Here is a 26,517-nt window from a genome sequence, read left to right as displayed (position 1 = left end):
GTTGTGCCCATGTTCTCTATGGACTCTTTTGCAGCTGAGGTTCTCTAAAGGATAAAGAACATTACAGAAAACTGAAATAGATCACAGTGCAGAGAACAAGAGCCTGTGTGTCATCCAGTCACCTCTGAAGCCTAAGCAGCACAGCTCTGTACTAAGACTCAAGGATAATTGCAGAATATGGGGATGAAAGAATGTAAGTGGAAGAGGAACAGGATGCTTTCTGTGTGATTTGGCTTCTTAGAAACATCAGAGAAGCTATAGTCATGAAGCCTAATCAACATGGCCATCTAATCAGGGTCTGGGAAAGAATAATGTCACTAGCCTCAGTAGCATGGAAGGTGGAAAGCTCATGAATCCTCAATCCTAGAAAAAGAACTACAGACAAGAAAGAAGTGCTGAGAGTGGGCAAATTGTTTTGTTCAGGGAAGAGACTCCCAATTGGATAAGCAATCTAAAACAGTCATTCTTGAGTTCATGCATATAAAATTTATATATTAAAGAGACTGAGGAGGTTTATTTGTGTGTGTGTGTGTGTGTGTGTGTGTGTGTGTGTGTGTGTGTGTGTTTCTGAGACAGGTTTTCACTGTGTAGCCCTGACTTTCCTGGAACTCACATTGTAGACCAGGCTGGCCTTGAACTCAGAAATCTTCCTGCCTCTGCCTCCCAAGTGCTGGGATTAAAGGCATGCACTACCACTGCTCAGCCGGAGGTTGTATTTATATACATTAGAATACATGTTACAGCAGCTAATCAGGAATGAGGCCATGAATTTTACAGAGAGCAAAGAAGAGAATTTGGGAAGCTCTGGCAAGAGATAAGGGAAGTGTGAAAATGAGGTGATTATAATTGTGAAAAATCAAATTTACCATTTAGTGTGGTCTACTAAGAATTTGAAATGTTTCTTAGAAGATATGGAAATCAGTTTGGTATTTCCTCAGAATATTGATTGTAATAGTACCTGAGGACCCAGGTAAACCACTAGTGGGCCAATACCCAGAAGATCCTCCAACATGTACTAAGGACAGAAGCTCCACTATATTCATAGCAGCCTTATTTATAACAGCCAGGAGCTGGAGAGAACCTAGATGTCCTTCAGCAGAGGAATGGATACAGAAAATGTGGCACATTTACACAATGAAGTACTACTCAGCTAGTAAAAATGATGAATTCATGAAATTCTTAGGCAAATAGATAGAAGTAGAAAACATGATCCTGAGTGAGGTAACCCAATCGACAAAGAACACACATGGTATGCACTCATTGCTAAGTGGATATTAGCCCAAATGCTCCAAATACTCAAGATACAATTCACAGACTACATGCCTCTCAAGAAGAAGGAAGACCAAAGTGTGGGTGCTTCAGTCCTTCTTAGAAGGACAACAAAATGCAGAAGTAAATATGGAGATAAAGTATAGAGCAGAGATTGAAGGAAAGGCCATACAGAGACTGCCCCATCTGGGGATCCACCCCATATAAGGAATGAATTCACCGTCTAGCCCATGTAGCCGGTACATTCACTGATGAGTTCAGAGAATTTCTCCACTGTTTGTTTAGGGACCTGACTTTCGTTTTACTCTGTCACTGTATGTTACTTCATTTACCTAGCACACTTCATTTAGAAAAAGACCACATCTCTGTCCAGTCACCCAACACCATCCCAGAGATTTTCACACACTCCTCAATTTGGTTTTGCATGCTCTCAGCATCTCTCATCTTTCCTGATTTTTATTTGAAACATTATAATGACTTTTCAAAACACCTGGACTCATAGTCTCCTTTTGCTTCTCTCACAGCTAACGTGCACAGAGATTAAAGACACTCCTCAGAAGATGAACATCCATTATCATCATTCCTTACCTTAAAGCTCCTGCTCCCCAGGATCTTCATACTGCCTGCTTTTACTTTGATCTTGTTCCCTCTTTGCATCTCTGTAGTAAAGGTCAGGCATGTATGCCCTGTTCACTACTCATGGCTCCTCTGTTTGTCTTTTCTCCCAACATGCCATATAACTTTCATTCATATTACTGGTGAATTATTATTTCACAACACATCTGTTACTAATATTCTCTCTATCTTATTAGTTCATTGATTTATGGCAACCATGAGATACAAGGTGTTCCATGTTAACTGTTGATCACTGCATGCAGGTTTATTCAGAATTTTATTAATTATCTAGGAATAATGTGTAAAGAATAATTCACATTTTTTTGATGAAACTTAATAGCAAGCTGGATATTTCTGTGTTTCCCTTTGGACATCATGATATTGATCTGAATATTATGCACTTGCAAGCTTTCTTGGGTATACCTGTTATTATTCTCATGCTTTATTACAATCTTTGTAACTGTTAAATTAAAATAGATTTTCAAAGTGGGAATTAAAGAACTTGATTGACATTTTCTCAGTAATTTGCAGCTTGTATATATTAGGAAATACAGAAAAGTAAAGTTAAATACTCTGACGTAACTGTTAATAAGAGAAGATGAAGGTTTCTTGTAGGGACAATTGATACTCATCAGGAAGCATCCTATAAGAACCCAGAGGCCAAAACCAAATACAGTGGCTTCATCTTAGGTAGCTTCTGATAGAGTACAATGGCTGCTTAGCATTATTATTATTATTATTATTATTATTATTTTTTTGAGACAGGGTTTCTCTGTGTAGTTTTGGCTGTCCTGGAACTCACTCTGTAGACCAGGGTGGCCTCAAACTCAGAAATCTGCTTGCTTCTGCCTCCCAAGTGCTGGGATTAAAGGCGTGTGCCACCACGCCCGATCGCATTATTTTTTTTTAAAATGGTGTTATTTGTAACATGTTCTAACACCTGGTGTATATGTAGTACAGTGTGTCTTAAAATAATTTCCTGATTCATATCTTGGAGTTAGTATAAGTGGCATAATATTGTTCAGCTCCTAACCTTTGACTCTTAAATGTTAGGGCTATTTACCTTTTTGAGTTGTGAACTGATGAGGGAAAAATGCCTTGAAGAGTCTGAGCAACAGAAGACTTTAAAGAGAGCTTTTGGCTTAACAGGAGTTATTTTGAAATTGACTCTTTTCATTTGCATAATTCATTTTTCTTTCTTTAGAGACTTGGAGTTCATTTCACAGAACTTGTCACTTGTTTGGTTAGAGTCACACTAAAATATTTTTTATTGTTTGTGACTGCTGTGAAGGGAGTCATTTCCCTAATTTCTTTCTCAGCCCTTTTATCCTTTGAGTAGAGGAAGGCTACTGATTTGAGTTAAATTTATATTCAGCCACTTTACTGAGTTGTTTATCAGATTTAGGAGTTCTATAGTGGAAATCTTGGGGTCACTTAAGTATACTATCTTATCATCTGCAAATATAGTGATATTTTGATGTTTTCCTATCCAATTTATATCCCTTTGGCCTCCTTTTTTCTTTACTTGCTCTAACTAGAACTTTGAATACTATATTGTATAGATAGGGAGAGAGTGGGCAGCCTTTCTTAGTCACTGATTTAATGTGATGTTGCCTACTGGTTTGCTGTATATTGCTTTTACTATTTTTAGGTATGGCCCTAGAATTCCTGATCTATCCAAAACCTTTACCTTGAAGGGGTGTTGAATTATGTCAAATGCTTTTTTAGCATCTAATGAGATGATCGTCCTTCCCCTTTCTTTTAGTTTGTTTATATAGTGGAATGTGTTGATGGATTTCCATATATTGAACCATCCCTGCATCCCTGGGATGAAGTCTACTTGATCATAGTGAATGTTCATTTTGAAGTGGGTTCTGATGGTGCCATGTATCCTTTGTTTCTGTTGCTTATGTTCGTTCTTGTACTTGCCTCTTGCCATCTGATTATCTCTGGTGTTAGCTGGTTTTGCTGTCTCTGATTGTGTCTTGTCCCCCTTGTAAGTCTGTGTTTCAGCACTCCTGGGATACTAGCTCTATCTAGGCAGAATTTGGGTATGGAGAGCTGTGGCACAGGGTCAACTCTGGGCCACAGATGGAAACTAGAAGGATCCTGTCCCTGACTGTTCCTTGGTACCTGTGTCCTGATAGTTCTGGGTGTGTCCCTCTTGGGCCAGGAATTTTATCAGATATGGTGGTCTCACTTGTGTTCTCAGGTGTGTCAAGACGCCTGGGAGACCAGCTCTATCATGGCACATTGAACAAGGGGGCAATCACACTTGGGACTTGGTCTTTGTCACTGCCCTATGCTAGAGAAGTTAGGATTTTTTTTTTTTAGGTGAACATAACCATCACTTTATTAAGCCATAGTGATCCCAAGCTATATGCTTAATAGTTATTCATCTACACAAAGGTCAGTGAAGTTCTTACTCCTCACAAAACATTTTTTTTGGTTTAGTCTTGGTTGTCCTGGAACTCACTCTGTAAACTAGGCTGGCCTTGAATGCAGAAATCTTCCTGCTTCTGCCTCCCAAGTCCTGGGATTAAAGGTGTGTTCCACCACTGCCTGGCTAACATTTCCCTTTTTAACTGATGGAGAACATTAGAGAAATCTGAAATAGATCACAGTGCAGAGACCAAGAGCATGTGTGTTATCCAGTCACCCCTGAAACCTAAGCAGCACAGCTCTATACCTAAGATTCAGGAGGGATCATTACCGAAGATGAAGATGACAGACTGTAAGTGCCAGAGGAAGATGACGATTTCTGTGGGAATGGGTTTCTTTTTCTTTTCTTCTTCTTTTTTTTTCATTGTCAACTTGCCTTTTAGGTTTTGTTCCTGGTCACTACTATCTCTTACCTGGGAAACTTACCCTTATCATTACTCTTAGCTCCATACCTCCCAATTTGTGTGGTCTTTGGGATATTGTTACTTGTACCAGTTGGAGTACTATCTATAGAAGTTGGACTGATGTTATCTGAAGCATATGGGGTATTGCTTTCTGCCTCAGTTGGAACAGTGTTGTCTTTGTTAGTTGAGATAGTCTCGGCTGCCACACCATTTGTGGAAGTATCAGTATTTGCTGACAGCAGCATCAGAAGTGGTTGTGATGGCAACCATAGTTGAAGGAGCTGAAGTGACTTCCATTTTGTCAGTGTGGCTTGCAGTGCTGGCTTCTTCGGTTATTAGGATAAGAGGAGTCAGAACTGAAGTGGAGGGCTACAGGGTATTTAAGACAAGAACCTAAGACTGAATGACAAGGATTCATGTTTCTAAGAGAACAGGAAGCAGGTAGTGGCTTTGGCCATGTACTTAGAGTGTTTAGAGTTCTTAGATGCTTTAGAGTTTGCTTTCCCATAGATATAGGTTTTTCATGAGGTTTGGATTTAGATAGTTTAATTTGCTCTTCAGAAACATGAGTAGTCTTCTGAGTGAGAATACAAACAGAAGAAAACAAAAGTCAATTACATTCCAATATATGACCCATCTCATTTGGACCTTCTTGGGATATGCTTATTCTTTATAGTTGACACTTTTTGTGAAAGTTTGTTTGAAGCAATATAGTCTCTTGGTAATTTTGAGGGACTGTTCCTAGAGTTTCTGTGTGTGCTATGAATTGTACATATTTAAGTACTCCATTTAAAATGATGTATGATTTTCTTTTAACTTCTATAGATTTTTATACACTTTGAATAAACATTGGATTGCTCAGCACACATGTAATATATATTTTGAATCTTTTGCCTACCAGGTTGGTTTAATTCATGGATGTAGAATCCTCTTTGAGTTAAATATAATGATGACACCTTACCACTTAATTGACAGGAAATGCTGTATGTATATATACACCACCATGTTCTGTGATTTATAATTATTTGATGGGTGACACTCAGGGGACATCTTATCATCTTTTCATCTTCTTTCATGATTGTACATTACAGTTGTATTTCCCTGATAACCAGTTTGTCTCCAGGGGCAAGGTTAGGTTTCTGGAAGGATTAATTGTATGCAAATACCACAGTAGAAGGTACAGTAGTCATAATGACTGCAAGTGTATGCTTTTTATTGCTTCCCAGCTCTTCATTTTCATTTTGTGTAATGCTTGTGTAAAGGTTGTTTCCTTTAAAGATCATTTCTCCCAAAATTCCACAGTGCTTTGGTTTATTTTATTCTGACTTCAATATCATATAGTATTTTCCATCATGTCCAAAAATTAATGGGGAGATTCGGGAGAGGAGGTTGATTTATTAAGGTTTTGGCAGGTGCTATTGTTTGGCTTTTACGATCAGAGGGGATAGAGGAGTAGGGTGGCTTGGAGGTCTAGGACATGGAGGAAGTGTCTTCTAAGGATAATGAAACTCGAATGGAGGAAGAGGTGGTGGCTGATATAATCCTGGACCAAAGGGTGGAGGGGGTCATTGACCATAGGGTAGAAGATGAAGACAAGGATTAGGAGGAGGAGGCAGAAAAGGAGGAAGAGGTGGAGGAGGAGGAGGAAGAGAATGGGAGCAGGATTTGAAGGAGCTAGTGTTCCGTTACAATCAGGTTTTCCTTTGGGGCCACTTTGACACTCACCAGATTGTGGGAGAAAGACAAAAAAAATTTAATTTAGATATTTCACAGAAAATTGTTAGCACATACACTTTCTGAGCAAGTTGTAACTTTACTTGGCTTCTAAAAGACATACTCTCCCAAAATATTTGCTGGTATAACTGTGTTATAACTGTGTTCTTCTAAAAAATTCTATAATACTGGAAGCATAAGAAGTTAGACATTTCATGTTGAAGAAAATGTTCTTTTGACTTATAGTAAAGGGTCTTTGTACTGGAGAGAAGTGTGTAACAACTAGGCTATATGGGATCAGAGTGGCCTCTTGCTCAAGACCTGCAAAATGATAGTCTCTTTTATGGATTTCCAAATTGTTGGACTGCCATCAGCAATCGAGGAGTGTTCCCCTGGCTCCACATGCTTTCCAGCAGGAGTTTTCGATCTTAACCATTCTGATAGGTGAAGAAGAGAATTTCAGAGTGGTTTTGATTGGTAATTCCATGATGGCTAATGATTTTGAGCATTTCTTTCTTGTTTTTTGTCCATTTGAAATTCTTCTCTTAAGAATTTTCTGTTTAGCATTTTGTGGTTGTTCTTTATATATTTTGGAAATTATCTTTCTGTCATGTGGCTGCCATTTTGTACTATTGATGGTGTCCTTAGCCTTACAGAATCTTTTCAGTTTCATGACGTTCCATTTATTAACTGTTGGTCTTCCTGCCTGCTCTATTCGTGTTCTGTTTTGGAGGGAGTCTCCTATGCCAATGTGCTCAATGCTCTTTACTACTATCTCTTCTGTTAGATTCAGTGCATCTTGTTTTATGTTGTGGTGTTTGATCCCTTTGCACTTGAGTTTTATGCAAGGTGATAGATCTTTTGGCATTCTTCTCCATGCAGGCATCTAGATAGACCAACACAATTCTTGAAGATGCTTTCTTTTTTCCATTGCGCAAATCTGTCATTGTCTTAGTTAGGGTTTTACTGCTGTGAATAGACTCAATGACCAACGCAACTATTTTAAGGACAACATTTAACTGGTGCTGCCTTACAGATTCAGAAGTTTATTCCATTATTCTCAAAGCAGGAACATGACAGAACCCAGGCAGGCAGGGTAAAGGTAGATCTGAGAGTTCCACATCTTCATCTGAAGGCTGCTAGTGGAAGACTAACTTCTAGACAGCTAGGGTGAAGGTCTTTATCCCACACCTATAGGGACACACCTACTCCAACAAGGCTCTACCTCCTAGTAATGCCACTCCCTGTGTCAAGCATATAATAATCATCATAGGAATCTTTATCAAATTCAGATATCCTTAGATCTATGGTATTGTGTCTGGATCTTCTATTGAATCCCACTGATCTAACTATCAGTTTTGATGCTCATACCATGCATTTTTTACAACTAGTATTCTGTAGTGCATCTTGAAATCTTAAAGTTCCTTTTTTAATCGGATATTTTATGTATTTACATTTCAAATGTTATCCCCTTTCCTGGTTTCCCCTCCCCCTGCCTCTATGAGGATGCACTCCCTTCCAACCACCCACTCCCATCTCACTGCCCTGGCATTCCCCTACACTGGGGAATTGAGGCTTTACAGGACCAAAGGCTGCTCCTCCTGTTCTTGCCATACAGTACCATCCTCTTCTACATATGTAGCCGAGCAAGCTATGGTTCCCTCCATGTGTTCTCTTTGGTTAGTGGTTTAGACACTGAAAGCTCTGATTGGTTGATATTGTTCTTTTGATGGGGTTGCAAACCCTTTCAGCTCCTTCAGTACTTTCTATAACTCCTCCATTGGGGACCCTGTGCTAAGTGAGTTGGTTGGTTGCAAGCATCTGCTTCTGTATCAGGCTCTGGCAGAGCCTCTCAGGAGACACGTATAAAAGGCTCCTCTCAGCAACCACTTCTTGGCATCTGAAATAGTGTCTGGGTTTGTTGTCTGAATAAGGGATAGATTCCCATGTGGGGCAGTCTCTGCACGGCCTTTCTTCAGTCTCTGCTCCACGCTTTTTCTTTGTATTTCCTTTAGACAGGAGCCCCTGTGCATTAAGAATTTTGTAGATGAGTGGGTGGCCCCATCCCACAACTAGGGTGCTTGCTTAACTTCTGGATATGGTCTGGACAGGTTCTCCCTCCCCGTTTTTGGGCATTTTAGCTAATCTCATTCCTATTGAATTCTGGGAGCCTCTTACTTTCCTGGTATCTGGGATTTTCTGGTGGCTACCCCCAGTTCTCCATTCCCCATTGCTACACAGCTCTGTTCAAATTCCTGAACCTCTGCATATCATCCCCCCCTCCTCTCTTCCTCCCAAGTCCATCTCACCCTCTATTTCCTGTGAGTATTGTGTTCCCCCATCTAAGAAGGACTTAAACATGTACATTTTGGTCTACCTCCTTCTTGAGCTTCATATTGTCTGTGAATTGTATCTTGGTTATTCAGAGCTTTGGGTTCAATATCCACTTATCAGTGAGTGCATACCATGTGTGTTCTTTTGTGATTGGGTTACATCACTCAGGATAGGATTTTCTAGTTCCATCCATTTGCCTAAGAATTTTATGGTGTCATTTTTTTTAAATAGCTAAGTAATACTCCATTGTGCAAATGTACCACATTTTCTGTATCCACTCCTGTGTTGAAGGACATCTGGGTTCTTTCCAGCTTCTGGCTATAATAAATAAGGCTNCNATGAACATAGTGGAGTATGTGTCCTTGTTATATGTTAGAGCATCTTCTGGGTATATGCCCAGGGGTAATATAGCTGGGTCCTCAGGTAGTTCTATGTCCAAATTTCTGAGGAACCGCCAGATAGATCTCCAGAGGGATTGTATCAGCTTGCAATCCCACCAATAATGGAGGAGTGTTCCACATTCTTCACATCCTTGCCAGCATCTGCTGTCATGTGAGTTTTTGATCTTAGTCATTCTGACTGGTGTAAGGTAGAATCTCAAGGTTGTTTTGATTTGCATTTCCCTCATGACTAAGGATGTTGAACAATTCTTTAGGTGTTTCTCATCCATTTGCTATTCCTCAGTTGAGAATTCTTTGTTTAGCTCTATCTTTTTTAAATACGGTTATTTGGTTCTCTGGAGTCTAACTTGAGTTCATTGTATATATTAAATATTAGCCCTCAAGCAGATGTAGGATTGGTAAAGATCCTTTCTCAATCTGTTGGTTGCTGTTTTGTCCTATTGACAGTGTCCTTTGCCTTACAGAAGCTTTGAAATTTTATGAGGTCCCATTAGTCAGATCTTAGAGTATAAGCCATTGGTGTTCTGTTCAGGAAAGTTTCCCCTATGCCCATGTGTTCGAGGCGCTTATCCAGTTTCTGTTTTATTAGTTTTGGTGTATCTGGTTTCAAGTGGAGGTCCTTTATCTACTTGGACTTGAGTGTTGTACAGGGAGATAAGTATGGATTGATTTGCATTCTTCTACATGTTGACCACCAGTTGAACCAGCACCATTTGTTGACAATGCTGTCTTTTTTCCACTGNATGGTTTTAGCTCCTTTGTCAAAGATCAATTGACCATAGGTGTGTGGGCTCATTTCTAGATCTTCAATTGTATTCCATTTATCTACCTTCCTGCCACTGTACCAATAACATGCAGTTTTTTACTATTACTCTGTAGTACAGCTTAAGGTCAGGGATGGAGATTACTCCAGAAGTTCTTTTATTGTTGAGAATAGTTTTTGATATCCTAGGTTTTTGTTATCCCTCCTTTTGTTGTCTAAATTCTCTAATTAGAACTCTATGTTGAATAGATAGGGAGAGAGTGGACAGCCTTGTCTAGTCTCTGATTTTAGTGTGATTGTTTCAAATTTCTCTCCATTTAGTTTGATGTTCACTACTGGTTTCCAGTATAGAGGTTTTACTATGTAAGGTATGACCCTTGAATTCCTGATCTTTCCAAGACTTTTAATATGAAGGGATGCTGAATTTTGTCAAATGCTTTTTCAGCATCTAATGAAATGATCAAGTGGTTTTTTTTCTTTGAGATTGTTTATGTAATGGATTACGTTGGTGGATTTCTGTATATTGAACCATCCCTGCATCCCTGGGATGAAGCCTACTTGATCATGATGAATGATCATTTGATGTGTTCTTGGATTCTGTTGGCAAGAATTTTATTGAGTATTTTTTCATCAATGTTCATAAGGGAGATTGGTCTGAAGTTCTCTTTCTTTGTTGGGTCTTTGTGTATTTTAGGTATAAGTGTAATTATGACTTTATATAACAAACTGGGTAGTGTTGCTTCTGTTTCTATTTTGTGGAATAGTTTGAAGAATATTGGTATTATGACTTCTTTGAATTAATTCTGAGCTAAACTCTTCTGTTCCTGGCCTTCCCCCCCCCCATTGGAAAAATTTTATTGACTGCTTCTACTTCTTTAGTAGGTTTAGATAATTTATCTGATCCTGATTTAACTTTTTTACCTGGTTTCTGTATAGAAAAATTTCCATTCCATCCAGATTTTTTCAACTTTGTTAAGTATAGACTTGTAGTAGGAGCTGATGATTTTTTTGTATTTCCTCAGTTTCTGTTGTTATGTCTCCCTTTTTGTTTCTGACTTTGTTAATTTGTATACTGTCTCTGTGCCCTCTGGTTAATATGGATATGGGTTTATCAATCTTGTTGACTTTCTCAAAGTACCAGCTCCTGGTTTTGCTAATTCTTTGTATAGTTCTTTTTGTTTCTACTTTGTTGATTTTAGCCCTGAGTTTGTTTATTTCCTGCTTTCTACTCCTCTTTGGTCTATTTGCTTCTTTTTGTTCTAGAGCTTTCCGGTGTACTGTCAAGCTGTGAGTGTATACTCTCTCCAGTTTCTTTTTGGAGGCACTCAGAGCTATAAAGTCTTTAATTCATTTCTTTATTTCTTCTTTGACCAAGTTCTTGGTGAATATAATGTTGTTTAGCTTCCATGTGTATGTAGGCTTTCTGTTGTTTTTGTTGTTATTGAAGACCAGTTTTAGTTCATGGTGATCTGACAGGATGCATGGGATCATTTCAGCCTTTTTGTATCTGTTGAGACAAGTTGTGTGACTGATTGTAGGGTAAATTTTGGAGTAGGTACCATGATGTGCTGAGAAGAAGTTATACTCTTTTCTTTTACTCTATAAGTATCTGTTAAATCTGTTTGGTATATAACTTCTATAAGTTTCATTTCTGTTTAGTTTCTGTTTCCATGACTTGTCCCATTGATGAGAGTGGGGTATTGAAGTCTCCTTTTATTATTATGTGAATTTCAATGTGTGCTTTGAGCTTTAGTAAAGTTTCTTTTATGATTGTGGGTGCCCTTGCATTTGGAGTATAGATGTTCAGAAATGAAAGTTCATCTTGGTATATTTTTCCTTTGATGAGTATGAAGTGTTCTTCCTTATCTTTTTTTGATAACTTTTGGTTGAAAGTCTATTTTATTCAATATAAAAATGGCTACTCCAGGTTGTTTCTTAGGACTGTTTGCTTGGAAACTTGTTCTCCATTCCTTTACTCTGAGATAGTGTCTGTCTTTGTCACTGAGGTGCGTTTCCTGTATGCAGCAAAATTCTGGGTCCTGCTTACATATCCAGTCTGTTAGTCTATGTCTTTGTATTGAGGAATTCAGTCCATTTATGTTAAAATATATTAAGGAATAGTGATTGTTGCTACATGTCATTTTTGTTATTTCAGAGGTAGAATTATGTTTGGGTCGCTATCTTCTTTTGGGTTTGCTGAAAGATGATTACTTTTTTTTTTTTTGCTTTTTCTAAGGAGTAGTTTCCCTCCATGTGTTGGAGTTTTCCATCTATAATCCTTTGTAAGACTGCATTTATGAAGAGATATTATATAAATTTGGTTTTGTCATGGAATAGCTTTGGTTTTTCCTCTATGGCGATTGAGAGTGTTACTGGATATAGCAGCCCAGGCTGGCATTTGTGTTCTCTTAGGGTCTGTATGACATCTTCCCAGGATCTTCTTGCTTTCATAGTCTCTGTTGAGAAGCCTGGTTTAATTCTGATAGGTCTGCCTTTATATGTTACTCGACCTTTTCCCCTTACTGCTTTTAATATTCTTTCTTTGTTATGTGCATTTTGGTGCTTTGACTATTATGTGATGGGAGGAATTTCTTTTCTGCTCCAATGTATTTGGAGCTCGGTAGGCTTCTTATATCTCTATGGGCATCACTTTCTTTAGGGAAGTTTACTTCAATAATTTTGTTGAAGATATTTGCTGGCCCTTTATCTTGGCCCTTTAAATATCACTTCTATAGCTATTATCCTTAGGTTTGGTTTTCTCACTGTGTCCTGAATTTCCTGGATGTTTTGGGTTAGGAGCTTTTTCCATTTTGTATTTTCTTTGACTGTTATACCAATGTTTTCTATGGTATCTTCTGCATCATAGATTGTCTCTTTTATCTCTTATGTTCTGTTGGCTATACTCTCATCTATGATTCCTGATCTCTTTCCTAGGTTTTCTATCTCCAGGGTGTCTTCATTTGTGATTTCTTTATTCCTATTTCCATTTTTATATCCTGCATGGTTTTGTTCAATTCCTTCACCTTCTTAGTTGTGTTTTCCTTTAAGGGATTTTTGTGTTTTCCCTTTAAGGTCTTCTACCTGTTTACCTTCATTCTCCTGTATTTCTTTAAGAAAGTTATTTAAGAGACTTCTTAAAGTCCTGTAACATCATCATGAAATGTTATTTTATATCAGAGTCTTGCTTTTCTGTGTTGGGTTATGCAGGACTTACTTGGTGGGAGAACTGGCTTCTGATGTTCCCTAGTAGACTTGGTTTCTATTATGTAAGTTCCTGTGCTTGCTTTTTGTCATCTGGTTACTTCTGGTGTTAGTTGGTCTTGCTGTCTCTGACTGGAGCTTGTCCCTCCTGTGGGCCTGTGGGCCTGTGGGCCTGTGGGCCTGTGGGCCTGTGGGCCTGTGGGCCTGTGGGCCTGTGGGCCTGTGGGCCTGTGATCTTAGTTGTGTTAGCATTCCTTGGGAGACCAGCTCTCTCCTGGCAGAATTTGGGTGCAGAGGGCTGTGGGACAGTCTTATCTCCAGGGCACAGATGGAGACGGGAAAGATCTTGTCCCTGGCTGTTCTGCTATTCCTGTGCCCTCATGCTTCTGGCAGGTCCCTCCTTGGACAGTCATTGGAGCAAAAGTGGTTATCTTACCTTTGGGATTAGCAGTGAGAATATTCCTGGGAGAGCAGCTCTCACTGGTGGGATTTGGTTGTGGAGGGCTGTGGGACCACCTTAGCTCCAGGTCACAGATTGAGACCAGCTAAAGTTATTTTATTGTACAAGATTATTCTACATAACCTGGATTTTTGTTTTTTAATATGAAGTTGAATATTGTTCTTTAATGGTCCATAAAGAATTATGTTAGAATTATGGGCACACACCTTTAATCCCAGCACTCAGGAGGCAGAGGTAGGCAGATTTCTGAGTTTGAGGACAGCCTGGTCTACAGAGTGAGTTCCAGGACAGCCAGGGCTACACAGAGAAACCCTGTTTTTGAAAAAAAAAAAGAATTATGGTGGGGATTATGATGAATCTTTAGATTGCTTTTGGAAGAATGGCTACTTGTAGTATACTAACTCTACGGATCTGTTCCACAAAATGGGAGATCTTTCCATTTCTGATATATTCATCAAATTCTTTCTTCAAATACTTGAAATCCTCATTTTATAGGTCTTTCACCTCAATAAATTTTATATTATTTGTACCTATTGTGAAGAGTGTTGTTTTCTGATTCCTTTCTTATCCAAGTTTTTATTTGTGTATAGGAGGGCTACTGATATTTTTTGATATCTTCTATCCAGCCACTTTGTTGAAAGCGCTTATCAGCTGTAGGGGTTCTGTGGTAGAATTTTTGAGGTCATATATGTATGTTATTATATTGCCTGAAAATAATACTTTCATTTCTTCTTTTCAATTTGTATCCACTTTATTTTCTTTAGTTGACTCACTGCTATAACTAGAATTTCAAATGCAATATTGAATAGATATGGATAGAGTGGACAGCCATGTGTTATTCCAGATTTTAGTGAAGTTGCTTTGAGTTTTTGCACATTTAATTTGATGTTTGCTGTTGACTTGTTGTAAAAACCTTTCTTATTTTTAGTTATGTTTCTTGTATCTCCGATCTCTCCAAGACTTTTATCTTGGGTATTGGATTTTGTTAAAGGTGTTTTCAGCATCTAATGAGATGATCATGTGGTTTTTCTTTTTAAATTTCTTTACATGAGGGATAACATTGAAAAACCGTCGGAGATTGAAGCATCACTGCATCTCTAAATACAGCCTATGGATCATAGTGGAAGATTATTTATGTGTTTTTATGCCAAAATAAAATACTCTAAGAGTATATCACTGAGTATTTTTGTATCAATGCTCACAAGAGAAATGAATTTGTAATTTTATTTCTTTTTTTGTTGTTGATTCTTTTTTATTTTGGTTTTATGATGACTGTGACCTCATAAAATGAATTAGACAAAGTTTGAACAGTGCTTCCTTTGTGTCCCAATATTTTTGGTATATTGTACATCAATTTTCATTGTATTATGGGAAATCTTTAATTTCTTCTTATTTATTCCTTGACCAGTAGTCATGCAGTAGAGACATGTTCACTTTCTATGAGTGTGCAATATTTCAACATTTTCTTATATCTGTTAAGACTTGCTTTGTGACTGAGTATGTTGTCAAATTTTGATAATATTCTGTGAGGTACTTTGAAGAACGTATATTCTTTATGTTTAGGTGAAATATCCATAAGTATCTCTTAGGGCTATTTGAGTCATAAAATCTTCTCATTCAATTATTTCTGTTTAGTTCTGTCCATTGGTCAGAGTGTGGTATTGAAGTCTCCTACTCTATAGTGTGATGTTTATGTTAAGCTTTAAGCTTTAGTAATGTTTATTTTTACATATGTAGTGCCCTAGTATTGGGGGCAGATATGTTCAGCACGATGTCACATTGATACTTTTTCCTTTGATGTATATGAGGTGTCCTTTCCCATCTCTTTTGGTTAATTTTGGATGGAAGTCAATTTTGTTAGATATTAAAATGGGACCAAAGTTTGCTTCTTGAGTCCATTAACTTGGGAAACCTTTTTTTTCCTAACCCTCTAATCATAGGTAATGTCTGTCTTTGATATTTAGGTGTACTATTTATATGCAGCAGAAGGTTGGATCTCATTTTTGCATCCAGTCTGTTAGCTTATGTCTTTTTATTGGAGAATTGAGTCCAGTGATGGTGAGAGACAATAAGGACAAATGATTGTTTAATCCTGCTATTTTGTTGTTGATGGAGCTGGTAGGAGAGAGAGAGAGAGAGAGATAATAACATAATTCTACCTCTGAAATAACAAAAATGACATGTAGCAACAATCACTATTCCTTAATATATTTTAACATAAATGGACTGAATTCCTCAATACAAAGACATAGACTAACAGACTGGATATGTAAGCAGCTTACTGGATATGTAAGCAGGACCCAGAATTTTGCTGCATACAGGAAACGCACCTCAGTGACAAAGACAGACACTATCTCAGAGTAAAGGAATGGAGAACAAGTTTCCAAGCAAACAGTCCTAAGAAACAACCTGGAGTAGCCATTTTTATATTGAATAAAATAGACTTTCAACCAAAAGTTATCAAAAAAAGATAAGGAAGAACACTCAAATGTTTCTACCCCATTTTAACCTATTATCTAAAGGCAGTCAGAATCTGCAGCTGTGGAGTTTGAATTGTATGTAAAATTATCATGGTACTACCTACATTGAGTCTAGCTTTCATCGAAGTATCCATGGAACTCCAAACGACAAATGACTTATATAGCTATATTTTATATAAATTATAATTGTTATAATTGTAATATAAGCATAAATATGACATGTGTTTCTATAAGCCATAATTATCTGTGTGCATACAATTATTTATATAACAAGTTAGGAAAAATGTGACCATTAATTTAAGTTTAGAATTTTTCTAATACAAAGGGTAAACAGCTCCTCACTTAGATAATGTGCCTAAGCACTGTTTTTTTTATTCTCATTGATTATGCAAAGGAGTCTGTTGTCACACAAACTCACATGCACACATATTCCTCACACTCACAGTGTATATGGATCTGCAAATCTATTTAGAAAATACAGTGGAATTTTTTTTAACCCTCAGTTTGACTTGTCTTCTTAGCTGCCACCCACAGAAAGAGTGATGAAATTTCTATGTGATGCATGCTGTTTCCTGTAGGATTCTGTTGTATAGGAGTTGGAGTATTATTACTTACAGCAGTTGGAGTAATGTCTATAGAAGTTAGATTGAAGTTATATGAAGCATATGTGGTATTGCCTCCTGCTTCAGTTGGAGCAGTGTCATCTTTGGTAGTTAGATAGTTAAGATAGTCTCAGCTGTGACACCATTTGTGGAAGTATCAGGCTGGATGCTGCTAGGAGGAGAGTGATGACATTGGCATCTCTACATTTGCTGACAGAAGCAGCAGAAGCAGTTGTGATGGCAACCATAGTTGTTGTAGCAGAAGTGGCTTCCACACTATGAGAGGAGTGGGTGGCTTGCATTGTTGGTTACTAAGGTGGTTAGGAGGAGAGGAGGCAAAGGAGAAAAGGAGGGCTGGAGGGTATCTAAGACATGAGCCTAATAGTGAAGGGCAAGGGTTCATGCTTCCAAGAGAACAGGATGCAGGTAGTAGTTTAGACCAAGTTCCCAGACCCTTTCAGGATCATTGTCTTTCCCATAGCTGTTAGATTTTTAGGGGGTATTGATTTAGATAGTTTAATTTTCTCTTCAGAAATGCAAATAATCAGAGAGAGAATAGAAACAATAAAATAAAAGACAATTATATTCCAATATATACCCCATCGCCTTTTGATTTTCTTGAAATATACTTCTTCTCTAGAATTAAAAGAAAATATAAAATTTTCTATAAGAACAATAGTCCCTTAGTCAATTTGGGGCCTGTTTTTAAAGTGACTTTGTGTTCTATGAATTATACATGTTCAAGTACAGCACTGAAAATGATGGGTTCTTACACACATTAAACAAACTTTGGGTTGTTGATAATTTTCATGATAGTATGAATGCTCTGTTATAAAGCTGCTATGGATTATTGAAGGAATTGTGGTATGACAGTATATGTTCAGTATACATATAATATATTTTTTTAGTGTTTTGCATGCTAGATTTGTTGATTCCATGAATGTAGAAACCTCATTGGGTTAAATATAATAATGACACCTTACCCATTAATTTTTAGGAAATGCTGTGTGGGTTTATACCACCTTGTTCTTTGATTAGTAATTATTTTATGGGTGACACTCTGTCTTTTCATCTATTTTCATCATTGTACATTACAGTTTTATTTCCCCTAGTGACCACTTTATCTTCTGGAACAAGTTTGGTTTCTGGAAGGATTAATTTTATGGAAATAAAACAGTAAGTGTTACAGTAGTCACAACAATTACAACACTTGATGGTATATAATGCTGCTCAGCTCTTTATTTTAATTTTGTATAATGCTTGGTTAAAGGTTGTTTCTTAAGCCTTTAAAGATTATTTCTCAGAAAATTACTCATTAAGTTGGCTGAAGAGCTCATTTAATATTCTTCAGAAACTCCAAAATCTATTAGGGACTCTTGGGGTGACAGGAGGCTGAGCTGTTATTACATTGGAAGGTAGTATTTTATTTGATTTTTCTATGACAGCAGGTCGAGTAGGAGGATTGCTGGGAGGTCCATCAGAGGGAGGAAGAAGGGGAGGTTTATGAAATTTTGGAACAAAGGGTCGAATATATGGTTGAACAAATTCTGGACCATAGTGAGGAGGATGAAGAAGAAGAGGAGGAGTAGGAACTAGATGTATTGATCCTTCAGAATGATGTTGTCTTAGACACTCACCACACTGTGGGAGGAAGAAAAGAAACAATTTTAAATTAGATATTTGCTAAACAATTATTAGCATATAGTCTTTCTTATCAAGGTCTAATTTTAGATAGCTTCTAAAAGTCCTACTCTCCCAGGTCATCTGCCCACCTGAGTTTGTAAGTCATGTTCTCTAAAAGATTCTGTAACACTGGAAGCAGGAGAAGTTAGAGATTTCATGTTGCAGACAACTGTCTATTGACTTATAATAAAGGTTCTTTCTACTGCAGAGAAGCATGTAACAATTAGGCTCAATGAGATCAGAGTGGCCACTTACTCATGACCTAAAAAGACAAAATAAAACAGGGAATCTTCTCAGGGCCCCCTTCCACTGTTTTGGTCTTTACCCATATTTACTATGATCTTGATACATTCATCGATGTCACAGTCCAGGAAGGGAGGGAAGAAACATGGTATTTGTCTTCTGAGCATGGGTTACTGTGCTTATTACATTTTGTTGTTCCACCTGTGATTTTGAAATTTTTAGATTATATTTCTTTCAAAATCAAAAAATAAACTTGAAGGGAAACTGGTGGGAATTCAATAGAATCTAAAAGGAATAAAAGTCAAAATAGTCCAGTGTGGATAATGGGTTTGTGGAACCAGGTTGGGGATACTAGCTTGAGTTCAAAGAAAATCCACCCATTTGGAATATGAAAATGCCACACAGAAGCTTGTGACTTCTTGTTAATTAAATATTCATAAAACAAATTGGGGCTACTCACTACTGTGATATTGGACGTAATTTTAGTAACTGTGAAAGGACAATGTTTCAAATACAGGTCAAAGAGATGCTGAATTGTTGTCTGTGTAGTGTAAATGCTGTGGTTGTATCATGTACCACCTAGATGACTAAAGAAAAATCTGGTTTTTGTTTGTTTTTTTGTTTGTTATGCCCCTTAGAAAATTATAGTCATATATGCTTCCACACTCCGGAGTCATAAGATTATCTGTGTTATAATGATGTTCATGGCTGAGTCCTATTCAGAGCATATTTCCTATGAGTTTTGAATATTGTCTATACGTCTAGGAATTGCTTGCCTGGGTAGAGCACTCAGTGGACACTCATTGACTCCCTTTCTATGGTAAAACCTAGTTTAGGGATTTTTCCTAAGGTTCAACAGTAAAAGTAAACACAGTTAAAATGTGTTGAAGGAAATAACTGCTTTAGAAAGTTGAAGTGCTTTTGATCAATGAAAGGTGAAAAATTGTTTCAGTGGCAGGGATGTCTTTGATATGATGTGAGAAGATGATAGAACACAAAGAACCATGTTAACCAGAGGGAGAGTGTGTGCTCTTGTTCCTCTGCTGCTGATTCTAAGTCAAATTGGTCTAGAACAATTCATTGATTCACCTGTTGAGTCCTTTCTCTTAGTTGTCCAACTGACACATTGCCTTTACCAATTCCAAAGTTTAGGCTAACCCTGAACACTTGTCCCTTCAAGGTCAACTACATAAGCAGTGGTAAAAACATGCCATGGTCAGTCTATGGAATTACTTTTGTGTCCTTAGGCATGGCTTTTTAATCCTCTCACGTTTTTTTGGTTTGCTCTCTCCAGTTTTGTAGAGGTATATAAATTTCCATGTTGACACCAACTTCATATGAACAAATTCAAGGAATCTGGGGCTGATTTCCTCATTCACACAGTTAACAATATTAAAATAAATGGATGCAGAGCCATATCATTGTTGAAAAGCGGCTATTATTTATAACTTGTATTGGACTCCCCTCTGTCATATGCACCATTATCAGACCTAATATTAGGTGCACCCTCCCACTGCAGAAATCATTGCTCCCACCCACCCATCTAAAAAAAAAAAAAAACCACAACACTACAAAATGATATCCTGATTGGGACCCCTGTTGGGAAATAGCAAACACACCTGGGAGAATCCCCTAGAGTTAATGATGAGGATTCAAACAAAGTACTTACAAATGTTGGGGGAAGTTATTTGAGAAAGAATTGTTAGAGAAGATACAGAGATAGAAACTTGGATAGACACCTTGACTGAGAGAAGAACACTCTAGCAGCCTCAGATTTATAACTAGATAATGTATATACAAGTAAGAGGAGAACTCAGGCCCTCTTCTCTCTATGAGAAAGCACGGGAGCATGTTTCCACCAACTCATTTGCTTCCTGGTTCTCTGTTCCACTCCCCTGACATAAGAAAAATTAGAGTAGAGAACTAACATATGCGAAGCAATGAGCTTCCAGAGTTCCATTGGAAGAGTCCTACACAGAAACAGAGTCAGAGTGTCATGGGTTAAAAAGACAGGATTTTTCATGTATTACCATGCACGGAATACAAAATTAATTACAATGCAAATAATCAATGCTGAATCTGTCCTAGTTTATATTTTTTGGCTTCTGTTGTGCCATTATCAAGAGAGCAGATTTTTTTTTATTTTTAATATCTAAAGATTGAGTCTGTGGCTTACTAGAAAATGAACCCTGTATGCCTTTATTTATTGTGCCACTGTTCATAGTAACCAAGCTTAAAATCAGCCTTTCTTTAACAGACAAATCTATAAAGACAACGTGGCACATACATCTAATGGAATTTCATTCTCCCTCAAGAAAAGATGAAATTGTGTTGTTTGCAAGAAATCCATGGAGCTAGGGATCATCATGCCAAATGCCTTGATTCAGTCCCCCAAGCAAAAGATCGAAGCATCTACCCAGAAATGTTCTTGTCTATAGGAAATATGGGAACAAATTGTGGTGCAGAGGATCTGAAGAAAAGGCTATCCAGCCACCACCCCACCTAAGAATCCATCTCATCTGCAGACACCAAACCCAGACACTTTTGCTGATGTCAAGAAGTTCTTGCTATCAGCATAGTATGGTATGGCTGTTCCCTGAGAGGTTCTGTCTGCATCTGACCTATACTGATGCAGATAATAACAGCCAACCATGGGACTGAGCCTGGAAACCCCAATGAAATATCTAGTGGAAGGAATGAAGGAGGTGAAGGGGATTGGAACCACACAGGATGAACAATATGAACTAACCAGACCACTTAGAGCTCCCAGGGACTAAAGTACCAACCAAGGAGTATACATCAGGGATTCATGGCTCCAGATGCATATGTATCAGAGGATGGCCTTATTTGACATCAATGGGAGGGGAGGCCCTTGATCCTCTGGATGCTTGATGCCACATAGTAGGGGGAATACTAGATCACAGAAGCAGGAGTGGGTGAGTGGGAGCAGGATCACCCTCAGAAGGCAAAGGGGAGCGGGTAGAGGGGATAGGGAGTTTGGGGAGGGTTAATGAGGAAGGATTTGTTAAAAAAATAAAAGGATTATTAAAAAAACCTGAAGTGGGCCTTCTATTATATTCTTCTCTCTTCATTAGAGTGTGTAGAGAATAAAGACATTCCTAAGAAAATAAACATCAATCTTTCCTTTCCTTACAGATCTTAGTCCTTAAGATCTTACTGTGCTAGCTTTTACTCTGAACTCATTCTATCTTTGCATCTCTGTAGTAAAGGTCAGGCACATATGCCATGTTCACTCCTCATGGTCCCTCACAGTTCTATTTGCCTCTTTCCTCCCATATGTCTTATAATTTTTATTCATATTATTTATGAACTATATTATTTCATGATACATCTATGTTACTAGTGCTCTATCTTATTATTTCACTGACTCATGGTAGACATGAGATATAAGGTGTTCCATTTTAAATGTTGATCACTGCAGGCAATGTTATTCAGCGTTTTACTGTAAATTATCTACAGGTAGAGTATAGAAAAGACAGTTCACGTTATTTTTTGTTATTGATGTAACAAAGAATTTGCTGAATATTTTTGTGTTTCCTTTTGGACATCCTGATATTGATCTGGATATTATGCAGTAGTAAACTTTTTGGGTACATCTGCTATTTTACTAATGATTTCATACAATCTCTGTGAATATTATATTAAAACAGATTTTCAAAATGGAAACTAAAGCACTTGATTGGTAATTCACCATTAATTTACAGCTTGTATATATTCGGATATACAGAAAAGTAAATTAAATAGCCTGACATAAAACTTAATAAGAGAACATGAAGGTTTGTGGCAGGGACAATTGATACTCACCAGGAAGCATCCTGTAAGAACCCAGAGGTCAAAGACCAAATACATTGGCTTCATCTTTCCATAACCCCTGATAGAGCACAATGGCTGGTTAGCATTATTTTTTAAAATGAAATGGCATTATTTGGAACATGTCATAGCACATGGAGTATACGTAGTACAGTATATCTTAAAATAATTTTCTAATTCTTCTGTTGGACTGAGTATTAATGGCATAATACTTTTCAGCTCATGACATTTGACTCAAATGAAAGGGCTAGTTTTCATTTTTGAGTTATGAGCTGATGAGTGAAAATACGTCACATATTTGCTCTTGATGAGTCTGAGAGAGGATTTTAAAAAGAGAGCTTTAAAATTGTAGTTCTATAGCATCAAGTTTCTGTAAATTCATATTTGAGATAATGCCACTTTAACTTGATCATATTTAATTCATTATTACAAGTAAGTAGATAAGGAAGAAGTCTTATAAAGTATATTATAAATCATAGCACGACTTAATATATAGACTAGTTTTAACTGTATACTAAGTAATTTTGTGTACAAAAAACATTCTCAAATCTGCTTTCTATTATGCAACTGTGTTTCATCAGTAACTAGGAGAGAAACAAACAGAATTATTTAGGTCTATTTTCTTTTTGGTTTTCTCCAGATTTGTGATAATTTTCTGTAGCCAGGTTTCCTGAATCCTTCTTTTATACCAATGTACACAGTGGCCTGTCAGCTCATCTAGTCAACCCTGTTGATAGCTTCAATGTGGGAGCTGAATAATGCATGCCTTTATCGTAGGAAAAATTTTTCTCTAGGTATTAGGAGCAAATATCATATACCGGTTTTTCCTAAGCTATATTTCATATGACTCTTAAAGACGAACAAAATTTGTTGTAAGTATATACTTTAGCATAATTCTCTTTCACAATACATCTGATACTAGCCCATTACTAAGAATGTTAAAGAACCACAAGGTACAGGAACTTGGTGGACCCACTAACCCAAGATGTCAACATAAATTGTTTTCTGTTGCTTGCATACATTTCATGACTCATGGTCTTGTGAAAAATGTATATCTTAGAAGTAACCCTTTTACAAGTAGGTTAAAATGCTACATGTGAAGGATGGGCAACATTTAGAATGAAGTTAAAGGGATTCATATTCCCAGGTACCTACCTTAGAGAGATTTCTTGGCTTTTGAATGTGCTGGTCATTTGCAATCTGGTCAGTTATTTTTGAGTGGTGGAATACAGAGGACCAGAACTCTCCGCTCTTACATATGCTGCAATGTAATTTCACTGGCAATAAAGAATCACCAGTCAGAGGATAAAGCCACTTTTGCTGAGGCTTTGCAGACAGGAAGCATCCTTGCCAATTTGGCAATGTGTTCCTGCATAGTTTTCATTTATGAATGTACTCTGTCACTAAGGAGTTGAAGCTTCCTTAGGAAGCTGTACAGTGAGTCAAAATGTGATTTTATTTCAGATAAATACAGGGGGACCTTTGGTGCATTCTTTAATGTAAGAAAAAAGAGATGAGTTGTTTATTCTGATTGTTTTTTGAACATCTTTTCTCATGTGTTAATTTCATGTTATTTCCTGTGTCATCTTAAAAATAAATGTTACACAGATGTAAAACCATTTAAAAATTTGAATTTTCTTGTGATTCTAAGAGAGTGTAGGAAGCGGGGTGGTGCCATCCTAGTGGAGATGCAGTGGGGAGGGCGGGAAGTAGAGGTTGTTGATGGTGGACCGGGAGGGGAATAAAATCTGGACAGTGGAAAAAAGAAAGGATCAAATAAGTTTTAAAAAAGCAAAACAAACAAAAAATAAATGAGGAGGCTATGTCATGCAAAAAAAAGAGAGTATTTAGTAATAAAAAGGAGAGGCAGCATTAAAATCACAATTGAATACAAGTTGCTCTATTGCTAAATAACACCCACACATTTTTTCTCTGTCTTTCTCTACCTCTCTCTTTTTTTCTCTCTTTCTCTCTCTCTTTTTCAGGGTACCATGCTTAAAACATCCTTAGTTTCTAAAATGAATAACTCATCTGCTTAGATAGTCTTGATTTCAGTTTAAATTTTAACCTAAAATAATGAAGTAGTAATTTAAGTTTAAACTGGCAGATTTCTTCACATCTGATCTCATGCATTCTTCTCATATTTCACAAAGTTGACTTAGCAGAACAATTGTGTTTTGTGCTGAGAGTGAACCCAGAGCATTGTATTTCCACAGGGCATGATAATTATGTGTGTCTGTGATCACTTTTTGTGTTTTAAATTTGTGGCATTGTGTCATTAAGTTGCTCAGGCTGAATCTCTATTGTCTAGGTCAGTTGTTCTAAACTTTCCTAATGCTGTGACCCTTTCATATACTTCCTCATGTTTTGGTGAGCCCCAACCATTAGTTAATTTTGTTCATACTTCATAACTGTTATAAATCATAGTGTAAATATCTAATGTGAAGGATATCTGATAGGTGACTGAAAGAGGTCCTAACCCACAGGTTGAGAACTACTGCTCTAGGTGGTCTTGGAACTAACAGTGACTTCTGAGTGGCCATGACTGCAACTTTGTGCCATAGAACCAAGCTGACAATGATTTTAAAGAATCCAAACACACACAAACACATACACTTAAACATACACAAACAACCAGGTGTTTGGTTTGAGGCTGTCACTTAAATACTGGGAAACTGAACATGCAAAAGACATAGTAGACAAAACAAAAATGAAAACAAACCAAATCAAACAAACCCAACCAAAATTAAAAGAGCCAAAATGTTTAAAAATTATCATTGAGTTACCTTTGTGTTGTCAAACTACTTCTGGGGATGAGGCCTGAGACACCTTTAGAGAAAATACCAAGTATGTATTACTTGCAAATATCTTTCTTGTATGGATGGGAAGCCCATGTACACTCCCTGCATCAGTGTAAGGACTCCATTGGTCTAAGTACTGCATGTGTTGCATTAAGTTCATATGGATGTCAGCCCTGATGGATACAGGAGATCCTGTTTCTCTGGAGTCATTACTCTTCACTGGATCTTACAATGTTTCTGCATGGGTAGACTGGGAGGGTTATGATGAAGAAACCCTAGTTAAGACTGAGTGTTCCAAATTCTTTCATTCCTTGCACATTATCCAGTTGTGTGTCTGTTTAGTTCAAATCTACTCTAAGAGGAAGTCTTTTCAATGAGGACTGAGTAAGGTACTAATCTATTAGCATATCAGCATTTCATTATGAGTTTCTTTATTGCTATGTTGTCTTATTAGAATAATAGTATTAGGTTTTCCTTTAGGACCATGACCCATGTAATCACAGATTTTTGACTACTTTAGCAATGTCAGGTATGGGTTCTATCTAGTACAGTGGGCCTTAAATCCAGTCAAAAATTGGTTGGTTACTCCCATAATGTTTGTGCCACAATGTCACCAAAATTTTTTACAGAAGTATCTCTCTTATAAGGTGAATGAACAAAAAAGAGAGCAGTACATATCGACAGAAAGAAAAATGATCACTAATTCATGGCTTTCACAGCTTGGAAATTGATCTTTGAGTATAATCCGAATGTTCCAATTTCATGAATATAAACAGGCATACAATTTCACTTTAAAGGTGCTATATAAATCAAACAATTTAATTTGTCTTTCAAAGTCTCTCTTTTGTAGTATTCTTGAATTTATCTTAATTTTTTCTTAATTTTTTTTGAGAATTTTGTAATTAGTACTACAGCTAGAGAATACCTACCTTTCTCTCTACACTTTCTAGACTCTGGATGCCTTCTTCCACTTTCTGATTTCTTCATTGTTTATTATTGTTAGAAATAGATACTTGTGTCTATTTGTATCCATTCATGTATATATTTATATGCTAATAGATATAAATAACCTACTGATTTTCTTTTACCTTTTTTTATATGTAAGTGTCCATGGCTGAAGGCTTGGGATTGCACAACCTATGTGCATGTTTGTCCCTGGAAGAGACTAAGTCTCCCCCTTCTCAGCAGCTATTAATAACCTGTAGCTCTTCATTTGATGGAGGGACTATGCAGGATTTCCCCTGACCATGTAGCTGTGTAACCTGCTGCTGTCAG

Source organism: Mus pahari, chromosome 13, assembly GCF_900095145.1.
Source record: "Mus pahari chromosome 13, PAHARI_EIJ_v1.1, whole genome shotgun sequence".
Classification (NCBI taxonomy): Eukaryota; Metazoa; Chordata; class Mammalia; order Rodentia; family Muridae; genus Mus; species Mus pahari.
This window is presented reverse-complemented; position numbering follows the sequence as displayed.